The sequence below is a fragment of the Mesoplodon mirus genome, assembly GCF_964341445.2.
Source record: "Mesoplodon mirus genome assembly, chromosome: 3".
Lineage (NCBI taxonomy): Eukaryota > Metazoa > Chordata > Mammalia > Artiodactyla > Ziphiidae > Mesoplodon > Mesoplodon mirus.
In genome coordinates this window covers 164584434-164609636 of record NC_138978.1, presented here as the reverse complement: position 1 = coordinate 164609636, position 25203 = coordinate 164584434, and positions in this window count along the sequence as shown.

Sequence of the window (25203 nt, the reverse complement as noted above, 5' to 3'; positions counted from 1 at the left end):
AGGGATCAATACAAGAAGAGGGTATAACACTTGTTAACATATATGCACATAATATAGGAGAACCTAAATATGGAAAGCAAATATTAACAGACACAAAGGGAGAAACTGACAATAATATAGTAATAGTAGGGGACTTTAACACCTCATTTATATCAGTGGACAGATCATCCAGACAGAAAATCAATAAGGCATTGGAGGCCTTAAATGACACATTAGATCAGTTGGACTTAATAGATAACTACAAGACATTTCATCCAAAACAGCAGAACACACATTCTTTTGAAGTACACATGGAACATTCTCCAGAATAGATCATGTCCTAGGCCACAAAGCAAGTCTCAAGAAATTTAAGAGCATACAAATTATATCAAGCATTTTGTCTGATTACAACAATATGAAACTAGAAATCAGTTACAGGAAGAAAAATGGGAAAACACAAACAAATGGAGACTAAACAACAGGCTACTAAAAAGCCAATGGGTCAATGAAGAAACCAAAGAAGTCAGAAACTAACATAGGACAAATGAAAATAAAAATACAACTTTCCAAAATATGTGGGATGCAGCAAAAGCAGTTCTAAGATACTTAAGATACAGGGTATATCAACAAAAAAAGAAAAATGCCAGATAAGCAACCTAACCTACCAACTAAAGGAATTAGAAAAAGAACAAAGCCGAAAGTCAGCAGAAAGGAGGAAATAAGGGAAATCAGAGAGAAAAATAAAATAGAGACCAAAAAAAAAAAAAAGCCAACAGAAAATATCAGTGAAACAAATAGCTGTTTTTTTCTTGCAAAGATAAACAAAATTGATATGACTTTAGCCAGGCTCATCTAGAAAAAAAAAAGAGAGAAGACCCAAATAAGCAAAATAAGAAATAAAAGAGGTAAAATTAAAAATAATACCACAGGGATACAAACAATTAAGAGAGATTACTACAAACAGTTATATGCCACAAATTGGATGCCCTAGAAGAAATGGACAAACTTGTGCCAAGAATCAGGGAGAAACAGACAATCTGAACAGACTTATCACTACTACTGAAAATGAATTTGTAAACAAACAAACAAACAAAAACACTCAGCAAAACAAAAGCCCAGGACCAAGAACTTCACAGGGGAATTCTGCCAAACATAAATAAGAGCTAATAACTATCCTTCTCAAAATATTCAAAAAAACTGAAGAGGAAGGAACACTTCCAAATTCATTCTATAAGGTGTCCATTACCCTGATACCAAAACTAGACAAAGACACTAATGAAAAAGAAAATTTACAGATGAATATGTGTAATATCTCTGATGAATAAAGATACAAAAATCCTCAACAAAATATTAGCAATCAAATTCAATAATATATAAAAAGGATGGAGTGGGATTTATTCCAGGGATGCAATGATGGTTCAATATTCGCAATCAATGTGATACACCACATTAATAAAAGGAAGGGGAAAAAAATCACATGATCATCTCAATAAACACAGAAAAAGTATTTGACAAAGTCCAACAGCCATTCATGATAAAAACTCTCAAGTTCCCCGGCGGTCCAGTGGTTAGGACACAGAGCTTTTACTGCTGTGGCCCAGTTTCAATCACTCGTTGGGGAACTAAGATCCTGTGAGACATTCAGCACAGACAATCAATCAATCAATCAATCAATAAAATTAAAAACTCTCATCAAGGGCTTCCCTGGTGGCACAGTGGTTGAGAGTCCACCTGCCAATGCAGGGGACACAGGTTCGTGCCCTGGTCTGGGAAGATCCCACATGCCACGGAGCAGCTAGGCCCATGAGCCATGCCTGCTGAGCCTGTGCATCCAAAGCCTGTGCTCTGCAATGGGAGAGGCCACAACAGTGAGAGGCCTGCATACCACAAAAAAACAAACAAGCAAAAAACAAACAAACAAAACAACTCATCAAAAATGGCATAGTGGGAACATAACATAATAAAGGCCATTTATGACAAACACACAGCTAACATCATACTCAATGGTAAAAAGCTGAAAGTTTTCCCTCTAAAACCAGGAAAAATACAAGGATAACCACTCTCTTTATTTTTATTTAACATAGTATTGAAAGTCCTAGCCATAGCAATCAGACAAGTAAATGAAATAAAAGTCATCTAAATTGGAAAGGAAGAAGTAATACTGTCACTATTTGCAGATGACACAATACTACATAGAGAAAGCCCTAAAAATCTCCACTAAAAAACTATTAGAATAAATTCAGTAAATTTGCAGAATATAATATCAATACAAACTTGTTGATTTTCTATATACTAAGAGTGAACTATCAGAAAGAGAAAAATTTTTTTAATCTTGTTTACAATTGCATCAAAAAAAAAATACCTAGGAATAAGTTTAACCAAGGAGGTGAAAGACTTGTACTATGAAAGCTTTAAGACATTAATGAAAGAAATTGAATCAACACATATAGAAGGAAAGATATACCATGCTCATGGACTGGGAGAACTACTATATTGTTAAAATGTCCATACCACTCAAAGTAATCTACAGATTCAATGTAACCCCTATCAAAATACCAATGGCATTTTTCTAAGAACTAGAACAAGTAAAGTTTGTATGGAACCACAAAAGACCAAATAGCCAAAGCAATCTTGAGAAAGAAGAACAAAGCTGGTGATATCACACTTCCTGATTTCAAACCATACTACAAAGCTATAATAATCAAATCAATATGGTATTTACACAAAAACAGACACATCAATATAACAGAACAGAGAGCCCAGAAATAAACCCACACACATATGGTCAATTAATCTGACATAGGATGCAACAATATACAATGGGTAAAAGAGAGCCTGTTCAATAAATTATGTTAGGAAAACTGGACAGCTACATGCAAAAGAGGAAACTGGACCAGTTTCTTACACCATACACAAAAAGAAACTCAAAGCTTATTAGAGACTTATATATTATACCTGAATCCATAGAACTTCTAGAAGGGTGGTAAATGCTTTTTATCAGTTTTAGCAATCTATTTTTGGATTTGTCTCCTCAGGCAAGGGCAAAAAACCAAAAATAAATAAATGGGACTACATCAAACTGAAAAGCTTTTGCACAGCAAAAAGAAGCCATCAACAAAAGGAAAAGGCAACCTACTAAATGGGAGAAGATATTTGTCAATGATATGTCAGATAAGAGGTTAACATGCAAAATAAAGAACTCATAAAACTCAATATAAAAAAAGAGGAATCCAATTAAAAACAGAAGACCTAAGAACTTGTTTCTCCGAAGAAGGCATACAGATGGAAAACAGACACAAATGAAAAGACGCTCCCCAGTGCTAATCATCAAGGAAACACAAATCAAAAACAGAATGAGATAGTACCTCAAACCTCTTAGAATGGCTATCATCAAAAACACAACAAATAACAGGTATTGTTGAGGATGTGGAGAAAAGAGAACAGTTGTGTATTGTAAGTGGTAATATAAATTGGTGCAGCCACTATGGAAAACACTATGGAGGTTCCTCAAAAAAATTTAAAAAGAACTACCATACAATCCAGCAATTCCTCTTCTGGGTATTTGCCCAAAGAAAATAAAAATAATAATTCAAAAATATATATGCACCTCTATGTTTATTGCAGCATTTACAACATCCACGTTGTGGAAACTCTCCATCAATAGATGAGTGGATAAAGAAGATGTGTTATATCTATATACAATGGGATATTACTCAGCCATTAAAAATGAAATCTTGCCATTTGGGACATCTTGGACAGATCTAAACAGTATTATGCTAAGTGAGATAAATCAGACAGAGAAAGACAAATACCATATGATTTCACTTACATGTGGATCTAAAAACCAAATGAAATAAGAGAACAAAACAAAACAGAAACATACTCATAGAGAACAAACTGGTGATTACCAGGGAGTGGGGGAAGGGGCAAGGGTTGGGTGAAATAGATGAAGAGGATTAAAAAGTACAAACTTCCAGTTATAAAATAAGTAAATCACAGGAAGGTAACATACAGCATAAGGAATATAGTAAATAATACTGTAATAACTTTGTACGGTGATAAATGTTTACTAGACTTATCATGGTTATCATTTTGTATTGGACTTAAATGTCAAATCAATATGTTGTACACCTGAACCTAACAAAATACTGTACATAACTATACTTCACTAAATTTTTTAATGTCTTGGTAATGTGTATTGTTCACTGTTCAAGCTGGTTTTTTGAAAAGATCAAGAGAAAGAGACCTCAGTAAAACTGATCACAGAAAAAAAAGGAAATATATAAATAAATAAAATACAGGGGGAAAACAGCAAACAACTATAAATACAACAGAGATTCAAATGATGATACTGTGAGCACCTACATTTTAATAACTCTGAGACCTAGAAGAAATAGAAGATGTGAAGTGCCAAAATTAGTTCAAGAAGAAAAAGAGGAAAGGAATAGGCAAATAAATAGTTTTAAAAGGTGAAATCTAAACTAAAGACCTCCCTTTCAAAAAAAATTATACTACCCATGTTCAGATTGTTTTAGAGATGAATTCTGCCAAAATTCTAAGAATTCGCTGTTTTCTAAATTGTACAAACTTTTCAAGAGAAGAGAGAAAGCAAAAACCACCAGGCTAATTTCACAAGGCAATAATAATCAATATTTTCTTTAAAACCAAATTAAAATAAGAAATTAAAGTAATAATATTAAATGTAGATGAAAAATCTAAATAAAATTTAAGCAAAATGATTAAACATAAATGCAACCTGATGATAGAGCAATTATGCAGTTTTAAAGATCTTTTCTTTGAAAGATGCACACTGAAGCATTTTTTAATGAAATAATAAAATGTCTGGAATTTGCTTGAAATGATCCATTTTGTGGGATGTGAAGAAGGGGCAAAAGATGAAGCAAGATGAACTATGAGTTAATAATTTTTGAATTTAGGTGGTGGGTAAATAGAAGATGGTTATACTCCTATTTTTTATTTTTAATTTTGCATAAAAAATTTTAAAAAGGATTATGTGCAGGTTATTTCAGTATAGAAACAGTGGTTTCAAAAATCAGAGAAATGTATATAATCTGAGAGATGTAATGCATAGAAACATCATATCACCATGTCATGCACCAGGAATGAACATAGACTGTAGGTCAATTATATTTCAAAAACAAACAAGCAAACAAACCCATAGTAAAAGAGATCAGATTTGTGGTTACCAGAGTCAGGGAGGAGGACTGGATAAAGGCAGTCAAAAGGTACAAACTTCCAGTTAGAAAAATAAGAACTAGGGATGTAATGTACAACATGATAAATATAATTAACACTGCTGTATGTTATATAAGAAACTTAAGAGAGTAAATGCTAAGAGTTCTCTTCACAAGGAAAGAATTTTTTTCTTTTCTTTATTTTGTATCTACATTAGATGATAATGTTCCTTAACCTTGTTGTGGGAATCATTTCATGATATATGTAAGTCAAATCGTTATACATACACCTTAAACTTACAGTGCTGTATGTCAATTATATCTTGATAAAACTGGAAAGAAAAAAATCATAGAAATCTATAAATGTAATTCACAACATAATAGAATTAAAAATAAAAAATTGATTCTCTCAAATGATGCAGAAATAGTATTTGACCTCCATTTATGATGACATATTTTTTTAAATATTCTTATTTAAGTAGGAAACCAGTCAACTTTTTAAACTTTTTAAAGGTAATATCACAAGAACCTAGAGCAACGTTATATTTAATGGAGAATTTTAGGTATTTTCCCTATAAAATTGGGAGCAAGAAAAGGAAGTCACCATTAGCAATACAATTTTTAACATAGTACTAGAAGTCCTAGCTAACACAATAAGGAAAGAAATGAGGAAATAAGAGATTCTGAAAAAGAAACAAAAACTGTCATTATTTGCAGACAGATGTAAAAGAGAATTCAGCAAGTTTAGAGGGTTCAAGATCAATAATAAAAATCTACAGGATTTTAATATCATAAAGATGTCAGTTCTCCCCCACATTAATCTATAAATTCAATATGATCTCATTCAAAATATCAGCTGGAATTTTGAGAAACTCTATAAACATTTGAGATCTTATATGAAAAATTAAAGACCCACAAATATTTAAGACAACCCTGAAAAAAAGAAGTTTAAATGATAGAAGCAGAGAGTTACTCTATCAGATACTAAAAATAGTCATAACGCCATAGCAATAAAAACAAGGTGATATTGGCACAAGAACAAAAATGGACAATGGAACAGCATTGTTCCATTGAGAACAATGGTAGTTGAGAGAGAGAGCCATGTATGTATGAGAACTTAATGCCTGATAAAGATGGCAGCACAAATGAAAATGGAAAGAATGCTGTTTACTGAGTAACGTTGGGGCAAGTAGCTCAGCACACAGAGAAAACTAAAACTGGATCTCTACTTAATATCTCATTCAAAGCCAGAAAGTGGATAGATTAAAGATTTCAATGTAAACAGTATATTTATAAAAGTTAAGCTGGAAAAAACTGTAGCAGAATATCTATGTAGCCTGAGTGTGAAGGATTTCTTAAACAAAACTTCCAAAGCACAAATTATGACCAAAAAAAAGTTTTCCATGAAAATTAAATATTTTTCTCTTCAACAAAGGATACCACAAAGTTAATAAAGAGATAATAAATTAGGAGAATATATTTATAACATCTCAATGCCTCCAAAAAAAATTCCATCTGAGATATATAAGGAACTTCTGCAAGTCAACATTAAAACACACACACACACACACACACACACACAGATCAATTTGCAAATGGGCAAAGGATAGGAACACACAATTCACAGGGAGGAAACCTAAATGACCATCAACTATATGAAGCCATGCTCAAAATTAGTAGTAATCAGAAAACTGTAAATTAGAGCAACAACAAGGTGTCATTTTATACCAATTAAAGTAGCAAGAATTAGAAAGCTGGTTAATGCCAGTGTTAGTGAAGGTGTGGGATCATAAGAACCCTTGATCTCTGTGCAAGGGTTTTCAGTAAAGCATGGCTTGAGATGGTAAGCAGTTAGAGATCATCCAAGTGCCCATCAATGGGAAAGTGGATAGGCAAACTGTGGTATGATATTTATTAAGGGGCTAATATCATTAGCATGATATTCTTTGCCTAAATGAATGTATTTCATGCAATAAGTTAGAAGCAGTAGTGTTTATATACATATAATAATATGGATGGATCTGAAAACACAGTTCTGCTACATATATAACATAATACAATTTATGTAAATTTAAAATACATGTTTACAAAACAATAATGTACATTTTAAGATAATACATCGAAACAAAAAGATGCACATTAGACATTAGAATGGTTGCCTGTGGGCACAGAGAAGGAAATAGGGTAGAAGGAAATGAATGAATGAAAAACCTTACATGGACCGGTAACAACCTACCATGAATGGAGGGGTATGATTAACTTAACAATGATCAAAAAAATTCTTAAATAAATAAGGATTCATAAGTACCTGTGTCAGAAGGCATTCTTAAGGGAGATAAACAGTGAAGAGATAAGGCAGGGCAGTTAAGCATACAAGGCAAAATCGACCACATGTGGCAAAAACTGAAAGGTTGAAAAACCCTTGCTTTGATTAATGGTTCACACACTTGTCTAGTCTCCGGAACACTTTCTTCATCAAGGCTAGAGACCCTGACAAGCACCAGCCTCACCCACTTCTGCTTATTCTCATTGCTCTAAATCCTTTCTGAGAGCCTGGGAAGATGGGCACAACTTTTTATGAGAGGCTGATGAAGACTACACAAGCAAATGGTGATTCATACCAGTGACATTATAAAGATCTGCCTCTCATAAAGTTTTGAAATCCTAAAGTCTAAAGAGGAAGCAAAAAAAGTAAAACCTTTAATAGTGAAATTTGTGACACCAATGACTATTGAAATAACAAAAGAGCCTTATCCCTAGGTTTGGAGTCCAACTTTCCCAAGACTCTTATTTCTCTTTCCCCTTCCCTCTGCCATGCCCTGACACATTCAGAAAACTAGGCAGGAAGCAAAACTTATGTAACTTGTTTTTGCCTAAGAAGAGCTTCCAGTGGACCTGTGCATTGCCAGGGTTTTATAGCACTTGAAGAGCTATCATCTCCACTGCTCTGATGGCTGAGATCGTGGCATTGACATTTTCTCCCAGCTGTCTCCTCGCCATTAAGGAAGCCCTTCAACTCCTGCTGTTCCCATGCTGATCCAGTCTTGATTATGTATCACACTGCTCTGTTTCCCACAAGTCTAACCTATGTAGATTACCTGAGTCCCCTTGTCCTGTGGCTTTCAGTTGAGTTTGGCCAATCAGGAGCAATGGCAGAAGACTAGAGTGAGGGAGGAATTTCCCTAGTTCCCCTCCCGAAGGGTTGCCGTAGGCTGGCTGTGTTTCCGGAAATTTTAACTATAGTCAAACGACACCCTCCAGAAACGTTCTTTGTCCCAAAGCTCAAGGAACCACTTGGTCTCCCCACTCCTTCAGATAGAGAGGTGGAACTGGAGCCCTACTGTTACTAGTTCCATGGTAGTACACTGTCACTTATGGTTTTCCTACAGCCATACCTTTAAAAATGGTTCCTTTAGTAAAAATCACCTAAGATTACTCTAATGTAATCATGACATCTATGCCCTACTACAACCAGCCTGTTCCAAAAGGCTTAAAAATAAGTTCACCTTTCTTTAAGGATACTTTTTAGGATTCTGTAAACACTCAGAGTTTCCAATTTTGATGTTGATTAGAGGCTGTGAGCCAAAGTTATAAACAATATTGGTTCAAGACCCTGGTCTGGGATCACCCTAAATATGCTGAGGGGAACTTTGTGAATGACTAACCAAAGCTTTCCCCAATTTGTTCTCAGAGGTATCATCATCCCCCCTGGGACATTTTTAGTGGAGACTACCCTCTGTGCTTTTATAGGTTTCATTACAATTGTAACAGTTTTATGTTTCACTGTTAAGACCTGAATAAAACTTTACCCATAAAAAGTAAATCATTGCAAATCTCTAGACAAATGGAATGGTCTCTGCATCATAATATTAATTTATATGGCATGTGCAGAATAACTTTCATCTGCAGATCATTTCCAATTAAAATGACTTACAGGGTTAAAGAACAGTTGGGGCAGGCTGAGAAGGAGCTAGTCTCGAAGACAGATGTACCAAATGGATATGGATAAGCTAACACACTCCTGGGCAGCAGACAACGTGGAGGTGAAATACCACAGCTGTTAACTGCTAGAGCAAAAAGTCTCAATTTAAGAAAGAAAATAAAGAAAAATCACCTGCCCACAAGGCCTGCACAAGGGGAGCTTAGGAGGTACAGTACAATGAATACAATTAGAATCACTCAAGAGAGCTGTGAAGTTTCATCTCATGCAACTTAGCCTTGTCTCCTAACTACACTATAACTTAAGGCAAGGTATTGGGTGTTACTTTTTAATATACGCTCTTCTCACTGTATACCCAGCTCAGAGACACACAGTTGCGGGACAGATACACATAAGAGGCAGTGTTCAAGCGTACCTACAGGCCATTCGTTCAAAAAATATGTCCTGCTATGTTCCTGGAACTGTCTGGGCACTGAGAAAGGAATAGTAAATACAACAGAGTTCCTACTCTCACAAAAATTATATTCCAGTTGTCTGTGTTGTTGAGTGAGGTGGGGTAAAGAGAAATAGTAAATAAGAAATATAGGAAATGTCAGATAGTAGAAAGGATTAAGGAAAAAAAATGAGCCAACCGGGAATATTGGAGAATGCTATTTTAGAAAGTTTGGACAAGGAAGCCAATAGTTAGGAAAGATAGACAAATCAAGATAAGGTCCTCTCTGCTAAGGAAAGCATTCACATTTCTTAATAGAGTTGGGACTAATTAAATAGTGTAGACTGGGTAACCACAAGTAGACCAGACTTTGGCCTCTCCTAAAATACCTCCCACTACTGCAGAAAGCAGCCCAGCACCTACAGTATCTTGAAGAGAACAGTGCACACTGCCAGCACCATCCCCCATGAGCCTGATTCTATAAACTCTTTTGATCCTGAGATGCAATGATGGATAAAGCTCTGTAGGAAGGGATCAAGAGGAAGGTAAGTGACAGGTACCAAGTGAGTCCAACAGACTATAAATCTGTCACAAAGAAGAAAAGGATAATAAGAGCTTACACAGGTTTCTCCCACTATCTGGAAGTAAAGTGTTCCTGTGAAACGTTTTCTATGTCGAAATGGCATAAAGCGAAGAAGCAATTACCTTAGGACACATCTTGCTAATGGATGCACAAAATAAACTGAGATAAAGTACAGATGCTTGCAGACACAGTTCAGAGCTTGGCGTCTTGTTGCTGAGATGCTGATTGTAGTTCCAGGGGAAGGACCTTGGCGGTGCCACTCTCCCTGCTTGGTGCACACTTAGCCTCTATAACAACTCTCTGAAAAACAAACACTAAATGCTATTTTTGCTTTTTGCCTTTTTTTCATAAAAGTGAAAATCCTCTTTGGATTTCTTTCTGTTAATGAAAACTGGTACCAATATAGCTCCTTCGTAAAAGCAAAGAGTGGCATAAAGGGAACTTTCAAAAAGTGGAGGATACCTGTCTCTGCAAAGCTCTAGCCTCCAAGGAAATCCTGGTGATTTCCTTTTCAGATTGCCTTTTGAAGTAATTAAACATCAAGACATCCTTTGAGGGTACAGGGAAGACTTGGCTTGACTTGGCTTCAAGTCATAGATGGTAAAACTGAGACCCTGAGACACTCATTAACTGCCTTATCTAAGGTTAACTATGGCTAGCAGAGGCAAAACATAGGATTGCGGTATTTGAGTACATTATTAAACGCGAAACACATACACATAACGAAGACTACTAGAGGGAAAATGAGGGATTTCTGCCTGGACTGTTTAAAGTGATCACATGTACCCAATAATTATTTCCCTCTCCCCTTCACTATGCTTATAAGGTCTTGCCAGAGATCATTAATGCACATTTTGAGAGATGGTATGCCAGGGTTGAAAGTGCATAGGCCATTCAAAGGAACACATATTTTACAAGAACACAGAAACTATATAAATATATAAGTACGTATACATGAACTGATTTGAATTGTTCCCTAAAGGAGTGGCTGAGCCTGAGTAAAAGAAGTAAAAGGCAATAAATAAGTAAACATAGGCATGAAAACCGGTTTGGATTGAAGATAATAGTGTGTATAATGAAAACAACCCTTGGTACCCAAGGTAAAAATCAAACAAACATACACCCTGTCTATGAGAGTTGAGCAGACCTGTCTTGAATGTTGGCAAGTCCTTAAGTTTTCTGAATCCCAATGTCCTACTCTGAAAACCAGGGATAATAATATAGACAGGCACAGCATTCATTTTCAAAATTATGGCACATGGGAAGGACGTTATGGTAGACAGCACCCAGTTCTTGCCAATATGCAGTTATCTTTTCCTTCCCAGGCACATGGAAGATTACAAATTTCAGCCACCTTAAAGTTTGCAAGATCATATCATATGGTAAGTGACTCAGGCAGAATTTTTAAAAGGCTCAAATTCTCCAGCTTCCCTCTTGCCCTTTGGTGGAGAGTTTAGAGGCCATGGGTTGACATGATAGGGGCCTAAAGACTGGAGCAGCCTGGATGGATGGATGGATGGATGGATGGATGGATGGATGGATGGATGGGTCGGTGGGTGGGTGGATGGGTGGATGGGTGGGTGGATGGGTGGGTGGATGGGTGGGTGGGTGGATGGGTGGGTGGGTGGAGGGGTGGAGGGGTGGGTGGGTAGGTGGAGGAGTGATTGGATGGATGGGGACGGCTTCCTGGATAGTTGCTGGGAATCACAGTAGATTTTGCAGGAGCAAGAAATAAATTTTTGCTGCTAAGCCCCTGAGATTTCGGGTTGTCTGTAACTGCAGCATAGTTTAATCTAACCTGATTTATACACATGTAGTAATCATTAGTATCCTTTCTCATATAGCCAGGAATGCCTGACCCCAGATCCTGCAAGACATGAATGCTAGGAGGATTAAGCATTGACCTACTGGCCTTTTGAACTTTTAATGTGAGGTTAGGGGCTGGGCATGAAGAGCTGGGAAGGAGAAATAAGCCATGATCACTACCGGGATTCAGAAAGCTCAGCTCATGAATCACTGTAAATCTGACTGGCCTGCCTCTGGGAGGGAGCTTACCCTAATCCTTGACACTCTTCCCTAGATCATCCAGCACCCTGTGCATTTTCCCCCAGGAGCTGCTAAAGCCCAGAACAAATCCCCTTATGGGAAGCTTTTACAGTAGCCCTTCCCCTGCCTCAGAGTAATAGGAGCTGTCTGTTATCTCTAGCTGAAAAATTAAAGTATTATTTGGCCAAAGCCAAAAGGTAATACAATTCTATAACCCTGTGACTTCATCTATTACTTACTGTTTGGGGAGAAGACAATAAATAAAATATCTGCGCATGTAATATCTCCTTTCCCCTCCAGGGACTCACATAAGTTCCAAATTTCTAAAAAACCTCAGTGAAGCAATGTTTGCCAACAGTTCACCAGCTTCTTTATGACTCTCTCATTAACCTTTTCAACCTTCCAGTGTCTGTTTCTTGGGTCTGGTCACTTCTACTTAATAATGTTGGTACAAACTATTGCCATAGACTAAAATAACAGAACGGCATGTCCTCACACATAAGCAAACAGTGTGTCAGTCCCTGTGTAATTATAGGACTATGAAACATCAAGAGTAGGCCATAAAATAAAGAGGGGCTATATGGATGACAATATAAGTTCGAGGAAGACTGATCTTGGTCATTCTATCTGGCAGCTGGTTCCCCACTCCAAGACCTCTCTGTTCACTCCTTCCCAGCTGTCTTCAGTAGAAAATGCAGAAGCCAAGAACTGTGCTGAGAGGAAGAATCAAAAATCAGGAGAACCATGTCCTCACAGCCTTGCAACCTTCTAACCTTCAGAGGTTCCGGTTGCCCCAGAAAGAGTAAATGGATCTTGAGGATGTTGTGCAGCCCAGGTGGTGACACATACTTGTTGTTAGGAAGTATAGCCTGTCTGTCACCTGCCCTCTCCACCTCTCCTCACCTAGTGCTCTGGCTTGGGCTTGCTGCATCATTTCTATAATATGAGCCAGAGGAACACTAGGCCTCAGGCATTTTCATTTCTTAAAGACAATTCATGAGAAGTCATTAAGATTCCAGGTAACAGTCAACCTGGGGTGGTTCTTTTCAATGTAGTCTGCCCGGTCTTGATCTCTCGGTCCTCTGACTTCTCATTGCTCCCATCAAAACAGAAGAGGATTCTATAACGTTTTAAGTCTTTTACAACTTGACAAAAACACCTTCATAATAATGCATTAGTTTCCCTAGGCAATTTCACCTCTTATCTTTAATTGTGGAATTAAGGATTTTATCTCCCATGAAAGGAATTTCATGCACCAACAAAGCAGTGTGCAGGGTAGAGGTGGAAGGGAGACTCCTTGGGCTCCTAAAGACCACGCTCAGTCTTGGGGGACCCAGAGCAGATGCTATATCAGGAATGGAAGTTCAGAGGAGATGGCCTAAGTCAGCGAGCCCTGATTCTCCGTGACTGCTCTGTTCCCTTGCTCACTTGGCTGTCCTCATGTGCATGTATCTGGGCTGCTCCCTAAGAAGCTATTTTCTGCAGTGGTTGCAAGGGGAAAAGTCTGGAATTGCTGGTTTCTTGCACTGCAGCCTCTGGGCCTGGAGCCAGAGGTGTCTGAGCCCTCTTCCCAACCTTTGGTCTTCCCAGACTCATTCCCAGGCCCTGGGACTACACAGTCTTTCTGTCCCTTCCTCTCACCTCCCTTGAGCCACCATCAATGACCTGTTTGTGCTCCTTCACCAAGTTCCCCTCTGCCCCCCACGCTACTGCCGCTTTCCCTCTAGAAAGACTGTCCACTCCCTCCATGCACAGAGTTCTCTGCCTTGAAGAATGTAGCAAAGGGACACCTAGGAATGTGGGAGGAGAGAAGGAGCTGGAAACTTACTATTGCTCAACAAATACCAGTTCCAGAGGTAGGAGAACCTAGGGGATCACAGAGGGAGCTTCAGCCATGGAAGGGTGAGTAGAAACAGCAGAGATATGGGACCTGATCTAGGATAGTTACCACTTTCTCTGCTTGTGCAAGTCCTCACACATGTTTGTGTGTGTGTGTGTGAGAGAGAGAGAGAGAGAGAAAACATGAGGGTGTTGAGGGAAAATTGACATCTTTGACAATAATTACAGTTACCAAGAAACTTTAAAAGTGAGAAAAAGAACTGAAACTTTAGCTAGCTAAGAGTAATACTAACTACAGCCTTTACGCAGATTAAGTCTAATTATCATGCAACACAATAATAATATGTCTATCACTATAATGTGTCAGATTAATTTTCTTGTAAATTTTCCATAACAATTCTGAGTTTTCTTCATGTACTAGAGTTGTGGACGTAAAAGGACTGTAAATTAACAGAACTACATTGTCTTCTCAAGTCCTGTGCCCGTATTTCTACATGGTTGTTTGTCATTTTCCTTAATGGTTTTTAAATGGTCTTTATGCATTGAGGAGAGAATTCTTTTATCTATCACATGTGCTGCAAATATTTTTTCCAGTTTGGGATTTGTCTTTTAATTTTGATGGTGTATTAGAGTATACAGAAGAAACTGGTCTGATTACATCCTTTATAAAAATACTTCATGTGCTCACTTTCCAAGCAGCATACTCGCCTGCTCACAATTTTTTAAAAATATAGAAAAAGTACCCATTATAACCACCTGCTGAAGCCTGAAATGCCTTTGAACAGGAAATAATCTTTCATTCCACAATTAGAGATAAAATGTTTACAAATGCACAGGCCTTAGAGATAATACATTGGTGTGTTTCAGGTAAATGTGTATGATGACAACAGTCCTGCCTGTGTTTATGGGGTGCGTTTCATTTAGAAAGCGGTAGAGCATTCAGTGCCAGAATATGTGTGAGGAAGTGCAGCCACTAAGGAAAGTTCCAGAGGCCAAGAGTGACCACCTGCTAGAACCTTCCCTGACCCTCCAGGTCAGAGTTAGATGCCTCTTGTCTGCTGTCCCACAGCACTCGTGCGTGTCCTTGTCATATCCCACTGACCTCATAGTCATATGACGGCTGTTTACTTCTCTGTCTTGCCTTCTTCACTGTTAGGTGCTTGGAGGGCAGGGGTCGCACGTAACAAGCTCACCATCATATCCAGAGCACCATGCCTCATAGGTTCTTAATAAGCCTTCACTGCATGAATGAGTAAAGGAATCAACAATAAACCAATGTTATTCTTTTCCTCGGGACTTACGTGACTGGATCACTATGTCTGTCTTAGAAAGATGGGAAGGGACTGGATATTAAATGAGAAGACTCAAGCTGGGAAGATGATCCGCTACAGGATGACCAGCACTCTTGCAGGATCCAGCCCCAAAAGGCCCAGAAATAAACACCCCAAAGAACTCCACTCAAAGACCATGGCCTCCCTCCAAATTCAGATTCCAGTGTACCAAGGTAAATGTGGAGAATGCCTCCCCTCTCCCTTCCCAAGAGACACAGAGCTTCCTGAACCAGCTGACATCCTCTAGTGTCTCTGGGCAAACCCTGAGGAAGGGGCAACTGGGTTTCTAGGAGCTGCCCGGAGGAAAAGAGTTCATGCAACAGGGGACCTTGTCTGAGCTGAGCTCCTTTAGTGCTCTCCTGGGTATTTTATGATTGATCTCGCTTGAACCTCTTTACTTGCTTGGAAGTTTGCTGAGCTTTCAATCCTCCTTTAGCTGACCTCGGATAATACCACATCCTTCTCTCTGTTCCTGTGACCCTCTGCAACGGGTCTCAGAGCCCTTCTAGATGGTATAGGCCATGCCCAGCCCTCCACCAGGGCTGACCTCTTTTCTGGCCTTCCTGGCAAGTTCAGCCGGACTGACCCTGGGTTCTGCCTAGTTCTGGTACCTTGTACAGAGAGGCACTTCCCCATCCTTTGCTCCACACTCTGTAAATAGACTCAAGCCCTGACCAAAGACCTTCGCCTGCTCATGCTGAAACCGCCCTGTGCAACATCAGCTCTTCCTAGCCAGGTCTGTGCACGGTCATCACACTCTAGGGGTTGTTTGCTGTTCTAGTCTCTTCTTACCTCCAATTCTGTGTGTGCATCCCAACCTGCTTACCTCTGTTTGCAAACTCCTGTTGCCCACGTGCTTTAACTTGGGTTTCTAGGTTCCCATTGTCCTAGCATTGGGTTGGGCTCTGCCTCCTGGTTACTCGGTGACCGTTTCTCCCGAAAATCATCCAGCTACCTCTCAGAATTCAGGACTGAGCCCTGCCCTTGTAGCTGAGAACTGCAGGCACCTTTAAATGGTGCCAAAGCACCCTCCCCACTGCACACTCCGTTCTTTGCTTCCAGTGGGCACCCTCCCAGTACTGTTCACCTGGTTCATCATTGTCCAGACCTGCAAAGGGGACAGAAGTACAACCACCACTTGTACCACATAAAAGATATCTCTTGAGAAGCTCATTGGCAAAGCAGCCAAGTGCACGGATTCCCATCCTTTTCCCCTCCTAGGGAGAGGTTTCTGCGTGAAGTACAGGTGAGTACACCATGGAAAGGTATCCAGTAGAAAGAACCCCTTCCCATAATGTTCTAAAAATGTATAGGAAATAGAGGGGGTGAGGGGTGCTGAGGAACATCTAGTTGACTGCATGACAGTGAGAGCTTTAGGCCTGAAGGGATCAGCTGCTGCTATCAATCTATCCTTCCAAGGAGCTAACTCAGAGAGCTAATCCAGCTTCTGGCTAAGCTACTAAAAGCAGTGAAGACATCAGCCTCCAGGCTATCCAGATGTATCTCCCCTCAAGCCCCTTCTTCATGCCTGGCTCACCAGCAGCCCCCATCCTCAACCTGAGTCCCCAGACTTGGTCACACAAGCCTATTCTCAGCCCTTATACAGCTATCCATAACCTGCTTCCCCCCTGGGCCCCAGCAAGATAAAAGGTTTACAAATACATAGAGTTTTTGAGATGATACATTAGTGAGGTTCAGGCAAATGTGTTTGATAACAGAGTGTTCCCTATGTATCTGGGAGGGGGTTTCACTTAGAAAGCAGTAGAAAATTCAGTGTCAGATGGGTGGGGAAGTGAGGCCACCAAGTGAAGCCCTTGAGCTGCTCTAGACTTCTCAGTTTATCCCATCACAGGGACCCTGCCTGAGGCTCTTGAGTCACTTTCTCAATCTCTTCCTCACCCTCCATCAATAAATTCACCCATCTTCTCATTTTTTCTTCTAGGACCCTACTCTAATATAACTGTAGAATCACAGAATTTTAGGTATACATGATCTAACCACAAAATGGGAACATAAAGATCTCTACCAAAGCGTAGGAAAGTCAGAGGATGCTTCTTGTAAGAGGTGGGGATTTGGGGTTTTAGGATCCCCTCCCTTATTGACAGGTCCCTTCTCTTCTCTATAGCACCCTGTCCCCTGCATCCTTCTAAATATCAGCTCCACTCTTCATGAGTTATTTGATCCTGGGCAACTATCTAAACTTCTTTGTGCCTTTGTTTTCCCATCAGTAAAGTGGGATTATTTTGTACCTTTTTCAAAGGATTGGCCAGAGGATTAATGAGATAATCTTAAGTGGATCAGTTAGCATGGTACCTGGCACTCAATAAATGTTAGCTCTTATTATTTCTTTAAGCCTTTATATCTCTTATTCTTAAAGAAAATCAGTCCAAATCAATCCCTCTATTAAGCAATACTGAAGGACAATATATTTTACCTCTCCCAGGTAATATAACTGTATTTAGCCTGAAAGGATGTTTTCATCCAATGAAGGGTTGTACCTGGAGAATCCCAAGGTCCTGGCAAATGGAGAATGGAAGTGTTTTAGGGTAAGTAGGATTCCTAGATCCCTGATGTCAAGTAAAGTAGGTAGTTGTCTATTGCTCCAACATGTGGAGAAAGACTTGGGCTTGTTGTCCAAATTCCTTAAAGCCCTAAGCCTAGAAAATGACAACCAGGGCTTATTTCCACAGCTCTATTAGAAAAGGGGTTTATGACAGATCATTGTATTTCCCCTGTTCATACCATACAGTTCATTTCTTTGTAATTTTGCTTAAAAGTGTTAAAGCATGACCTAACTTAATTTAAATACCTAAACAATCAGGCTACTTAACTACTATAGTAATGTTTATTTTTCAAACTTTTGTAGATTTTTTCCTATGTCCAAATCTATTCCACTATTCTGCTAAACACTGGCATCAGTTTTGGCAGACATTTATTACAAAGATGTTTCTAGCTTTTCCAAAGGCTGATATTTTTCCTAGTTTATTTCCTAGTTTATTTAAATTCTACACAAATACCAAAAACCCTCCTAAAGTGAGCGCCATCCTGAACTGCCTTCCAGTTTTGATTAGCAGGGCTATTTCCTAATGGAAAGCCAAAGCTGTAACACATTTCCTTCCCTGTTTTTTATCAAACACTCCCTTGGAGGAGTCTTCATTGCCTTTTAATTGTCCGAGTTTATTTTCATTCCTCTTATTAGAGTTGGCAGAGAGGGCGAGGGAGAACCTAGCTGTACCTCAACAACCTTCAAAGTCTTCTTTAATCTTATAATCATCTTCATGCATCAGCTTCTCTTTTCCTTTAACTCTATTTTTTCTTGGTTATTCAGAAAAGCCTTTCTCATTCTCATTTGCCCACATTAAATTCACCCTGCTCTTTGGCTGCCCTAACTTGAGTTGCATATTCTCATTTGATTCCCTCCTGTCCCTTTCCTTTCCAAGTCAGGTTTTTCTTTGCTTATAGGTTTTTAAGCCACCCTTTGTAAATCCACTTTGCAAAGAGCAAGCAATCTCCAATCTTCTTTTCCAGAGCAATTGTAATCCACTATGCTTTAATTATAGTGTCTATTCAGATGTTCAAAATTCCATCTAGTTATAGATTTTAATACTTCTTCCCTCTGCACCATACTTATTGGATTAATTCCCCAAACGTGCTTTTTTTTTGAAGTTTAATACCTTAGGTCTTTGAAGCCGCTGCTTACTTAAAGAATTCAAGAAGATCATGATTACCAGTAACAAGGCAGCTGCCTTGGCTTTAACTATATAATTCAGCTATTGCTAATCCCAGGAGCTCTAGTGTTGTTCCACTATTAGCTTGAGTTGCCGGCATCTCAGTCAAAACACTGTCCTCTCCCTCCCCTAGGACACAATGATAGGTGTGCTTTTGTCTATAACTTATGGAGTGCTACACCTGGGGAGTTTCAAAGGAAAATAAACAAATTAAGTAAGGACTGGCTTTTTTTTAGTATTATTATTGTTCACTCTCATCATGGATGATTGGTGATAAGTTGGAGTAATTCATATTATGTATCTGGACCTTCATTTCTATATAAGTGAAGTAGGGAAGGAGAGCTAGGTGGTTTCTAAGATAACTTCTAGCTCTTGTAAATGCCACAGCTTCTGTGATGCTAATTTTTTCTCTAAAATTGTGGAGTTGTATTTCTGGTACTTTAATCTGAACTATGGAACACTTTATTGTTTAAAAATAAATATTTTATTTTAGATATGTTGAGTAGTCAAACCCATCTTATCTTTTTTAACAGCTTTATTTTTTATTTATTTATTTTTTTTTTTTTTGCTGTACGCGGGCCTCTCACTACTGTGGCCTCTCCCGTTGCGGAGCACAGGCTCCGGACACACAGGCTCCGCGGCCATGGCTCGCGGGCCCAGCCGCTCCGCGGCATATGGGATCTTCCGGGATCGGGGCACGAACCCGTGTCCCCTGCATCGGCAGGCGGACTCTCAACCACTGCACCACCAGGGAAGCCCTTTTAACAGCTTTATTAAGGTAAAACTGGCATGCAATAATATGCACTTATTTAAAGTATATAATTTGATAAACTTTGTCAGATGTATATACTCATTAAACCATCACTTCAAACAAGACAACATCCATCATCCCTACTTTGAGATTAGTTGAGTAGCCTTTATGATTCCATATTGCCTACCTTGTTGGATTTCTAACTAGAATTCTTTGTAGTATTATTTCAGGGGTGGCTCTAAGGTTTATGTAATATATATCTTTAACTTATCACCATCTACCTTCAAGTAATATTATACCACTTCATATATATTAAAAGAACCTAACTACCTTCAAGTAATGTTACACCAATTCATATATATAAAAGAACCTAACAACCACAATAGTTCATTTTTCTCTCCCAGCCTTTGTGATATTTTCACACATTTTGCCTCTATATATGTTATGAACTCCAATATACATTATTATTTTTGCTCTAAATGACCATTTTCTTTTAAAGAAATTAAAATAATCATTTAAAGTCTTATATTTACCCACATAGTGACCATGTCCAATACTCTTCATTCCTTTGTGTAGATCCAGATTTCCATCGTATCATTTCCCTTGTGCCTGAGGATTTCCTCTCTGTATAAGAATATGTTAGTAACAAGTTTTTTTCAGTTTATGTATATCTGACAAATCTTTATTTAGCCTTGGTTTTGAAACATTTTTGCTGGGTATAAAATTGTAAGCTGACAGTTGTTTTCCATCAGTTCTTTAAAAGCTGCTTTAGTTTTTCCTTTTGCATTGTTTGATGAGAAATCTATTGTCATCCTTAACTTTTTTCTTCTATACATAAGGCATGTTTTTTTCTCCAGCTGCTTATAGGATTTTTCTCTTTATCACTGATTTATAAACAATTTGGCCATGATGTGCTTTGGTGTATTTTTATTCACATTTCTTGAGCTTTTGTTGAAACTTGGAATTATGGGTCTATAGTTTTCATCAAATTTGGACAATATTTGGCCATTATGCCTTCAAATTCTTTTGGTGCTTTGTTCTCCCCTCTTTAAGGACTGCAGTTACATGTACCCTAGGACACTGGAAGTATACCACAGTTAATTGATGCTCTATTATTTTTTCCCATCTTTTTTTTTCTCTGCTTCATTTCGAATAGTTTCTACTCTGTCTTATCATGTTCAATAACATTTTCTTCTGCATTGTATCATCTGCCATTAGGCCTCTCTAGTGTATTTTTCATCTCAGAAATTGTGGTTTTTACCTCTAGAAGTTCTTTTTTATATTTTCCATTATACAATCCTTAATACACTCAATCTTTTCTCTAGCTTGAGCATACAGAATGTTTTTGTCTAATAATTTTGTCATCTATACCATTTCTGGGTTGGTTTTGACTGATTTTTCTGATTATGGATCATATCTTTTCTTGCTCCTTTGCAGACCTGGTAATTTCTTATTGAATGCCAGAATTATGAATTTTATCTTATTGGGTGTTGGATATTTTTGTAGTTCTATTAATATTTTTGAATTTTGTTCTGCTTCACCATTAATTTACTTTAAAACAGTTTGATCCTTTCTGGCCATTTTTTAAAGCTTTTTTAGGTAGAACCAGAGCAGTGCTTAGTCTAGGACAATGTCAACCCACTACTGGGGCAGGATACTTCTGACTACTCTTCCTGATATCACATGAATTATGAGATTTTCCACTCTGGTGGGAACAGTTTGTGTGAGTTTTGGAGATTGTTCCTTCTAATCATTTCAAGTTATTCTTTTCCCAGCTTCAGGCAGTTTCCTTATAAGCATGTGCTGACCAGTATCTACCTGAAAACACAAGGAGATTCTCTGCAGATCTCCAAAGCTCTCTATGCAACTCTGTCCTCAGAACACTCTACCCTGCAAAACTCTAGCCACATTGGCCTCCCCAGACTCCCAGTTCTGTCTCCTCAATCCAGGGAGACCACCAAGATTTTCCTGCATTTACCCATCCTATGCCATGACCTGGAAGATCTCTCTTGGTAGAACGCTGAGATAATCATGAGACACAAAATTTGTTTTCTACCTCTCAGGGATCACTGTTCTTTTTCTTTGATGTCTAACATCTTACAAACAATTGTTTCATACAAATTACCCAACTGTTTAGTTGTTCCATGAGAGTGGGCAAATTTAGCCTCTGTTACTCCATCTTGGCCAGAATCAGAAATCATCCGCCTTAAATTGAACTGCTATAAAACCCCCATTTGGATGAGTATTCTTCTAAGTATTTAATGACTATTTGTCATAGATCACCTATTTGCCTTTCAATACTTAATAACTTAAGTCATTCTCAACAATCTTCCTTGGCTCTGCACCTAAATATATATTTAGGTTTACTGTTTCATTAACTGTTTTCTCTTTCCTTCAGTAAACAGCTTCACTGAAACATTATGAATGCTTATTGCCTTTTTTCTAACTTGGTTTCCACTATTTCTAATCACACTACTTACAGAAGTCTAAGTAGAGGCAATCTCATCAGTGTTGGCTTAGATTCAGTCTCAAAAACCCAGAAAAAATGGCTCAGTCATTATGATGGCTTCATATGAAACCATTTTACATGTTTCATATTCAGTCATTTGGTGATGACTTTCAAGGACAGGGAAAGATTTTCTTCTGAAAAGAAACATCAGCCTTTGAGCATAAGAGAGAAACCCTCTCTCCTAAGTATTCACTGTTTCCAAAGTATGATCTGGTCTTGATTTCCCAACAATGCCACAACTGAATTGTAATGATTTGTGCAAAAGTGGTTCTTATTTCTTTAGCTCCCTTCTATTCATTGTATATCCTCCTATTCCATCTAATATTTAATGGTTGAATTTAACATAGTCACACAGACACACACACCTACACACATACACACACACACACCCTTATCTAGCCCTCTGTTCATGCCAATACAATTTCTCAACTTATTTTTCCATGCACTATAATAATAATTTTTTAAAAAAACAAATGCTACAGATACCAGAATTGAGGTCCTAGGAGAACCCATTCAGTTGAAATCCTGTTGATAGACAATAAAGCACCCTGCACCCTAGGGAAGAAAGGTGTTATAAAAACCCAGAATATTGTTGCCACAGTTAGACCAGCTCTATAGTACACAATAGAGCCAGAGATATTTCCTTTAATCTAGTTCCTGTGATCTCACCACGTCCCCTTAATTTTAAATCAGGTGACAGAATAAGAAGTTTTCTTCCCAATCCTGTCTTCCCAGTTGGCCTGTCCTCCATGCTGACATGCCACTGTTTTCTGTTCTCCCAGCAGCAGGGCAGCAATCATACACTATGGATGAGACCCACGCTGGCAGCCTGTCAGGACCCCGAGGGCCCAGCCTTATCATTCCCGAATAGAGGGAACTAAGCTGCTGGCTGGTTCTGAGGCTCAGCACTCACTCCCTGTGCATTGTCAGGGTGACCAGACCCTTCCTGAACTTAGTTGCCCAGAGACATAGAAGGATCACACTGGCCCACTATGGGCCCATTTCTCCCAGACCCTCTCTCTCTCAGGCCTACTAGAAAAAGAGAAGTTGTTAGACCTCAAATTTTCTCGAAAGCCATTTTCCACCTGCAAGGCTGTACTCCCACAAACTAACACAGCCAATCTTACGAGACAAGCCTTCCAGACAACGTTTGCAGGGGCGAGTGACAAATGTCGTCTCCTTCCTATTCCCTGGAAAAGTGCACTGGGTATTAGAGAAACGCCAATGACCTTCTGGAATAAAAATGACCTTATATGGTTCTTCTTTAATTAATAACAAATTTCATCCACTCAGAAAAACAGAGCCTATATTTGAGTAACTCTTTCTGTTTACTTTATTTAGGAAATATGTCTCAGGCCCCTGTTCTGTGCCAGGCACCATGTTAGGAGGTGGACATATGGAGGTGAGCCAGGCAGATGTGGCCTAGACTTCTCAGGGCTCACGGTTTGTTGAATTCATACGCGTCGAAAGCGCTTGCTATAATGATGAAGGACTATATGACAGGTGAAGCACAGGATATAAACACACACATGAGGGGTGCTGCGTCCAGGCTATGAAAGGCCAAGGAAGACATCCCTGAGGAAGTCATACCAAAATGGAAACCTGCAAGATAAGGGAAATCACAGACTAAGGGAAGTGGTGTGGGAGAGATGGAGGAGAAGAGTGCCCAGAGGCAGAGGGACCATCAGGCAACAAGAAAGAGCTCTGTCAGTGGTTTCTCTAGATTGGAGTCCAGTGTGGGCTTTGAGTGGGAAGGCAGGATATAAGGAGTGGAAAGGCCTGAGGTGTCAGCAGGGGCCCGATTGAAGGCTTTGGGATTTTAAAATCCAAAGTGTTTGGACCTTAACCTGGTGACAGCAGGGTACCACTCAAAGGTTTTAAGCAGGAACCAACAGGATGCAGTGCACATTTCAGAATATCATTCGGGTTGGGAGAGCAGGGGGTACAGGGAGCAAGGCTGGAGATAAGGAAAAGAATTAGGATTATTGTCACCTAGGCAAGAAATGACTCTGGTCTGAACCAAGTGAGTGGCTGTGGAGATTTGGAGAAGTAGATACATTTTAGAAATATAGATGAGGTAGACTGAACAAGAGTACAGGAGTGACTGAGGGCAGAGGTTCAGGAGGGAGAGGTGGGACCTAAGAAGACGCTTTCACTGAGGGGATGGCGGGGCCCTTTGATAAGACAGGAAACATAAGAGGGGACAGAGTCCAGAGTGGGGACCAAGTTTTTCTGTTACCAACTTGGTTAAAGTACCTATGGGAAGAGAGGGAGGTGGAGAGGTCAGATGGCCTCCCTGAGAACTGCGCCCGTCCTCACCTGAGAGCGGGTAGGTGCCAAGGTGGATATTATAAAACAGAGAAGCTGAGGCATGACACGGAAAGTGGATTTTCCTCAAGGACTCACAAGAAGTTTATGGTTGGGTCCCCAATTTCCAGTCCAGAGCGCCAACTTTCTGAACTGGCATCATTTATATGGGAATCTCTGATTTTCCAGTACATGTCAGGTAGTAGTTTGGAATAGATTCAGAGGCCCCAGAGCTAGAGACATAGTTCAAATAAGTCAAATAGATCAATAACTCATGTGGAAGCACAGAGTACTGAGGGCCAGCTTGTTAGCTTCAGGCCTGATATGTGCCAGTGAGTGCCCTTGCTTAGCAAGGTGGGGCAGCTGAGGGCTAACCCCACAAGCCCTGGAGGCTGCACTCGGCCCTCCTGCCACTCCCGCTGTCCTTTGCTGCTCCTGCCGAGGATGCAGAGCCTCCTGGTCCTCTGAATTCCTCCACCTGTTATCAGTGCTGGCTCCTCCTCTAAATATGGTCCCCCTCTTTTGACCCCTCTCCTGTTTTTCTTACCAAAACATTTAGTGA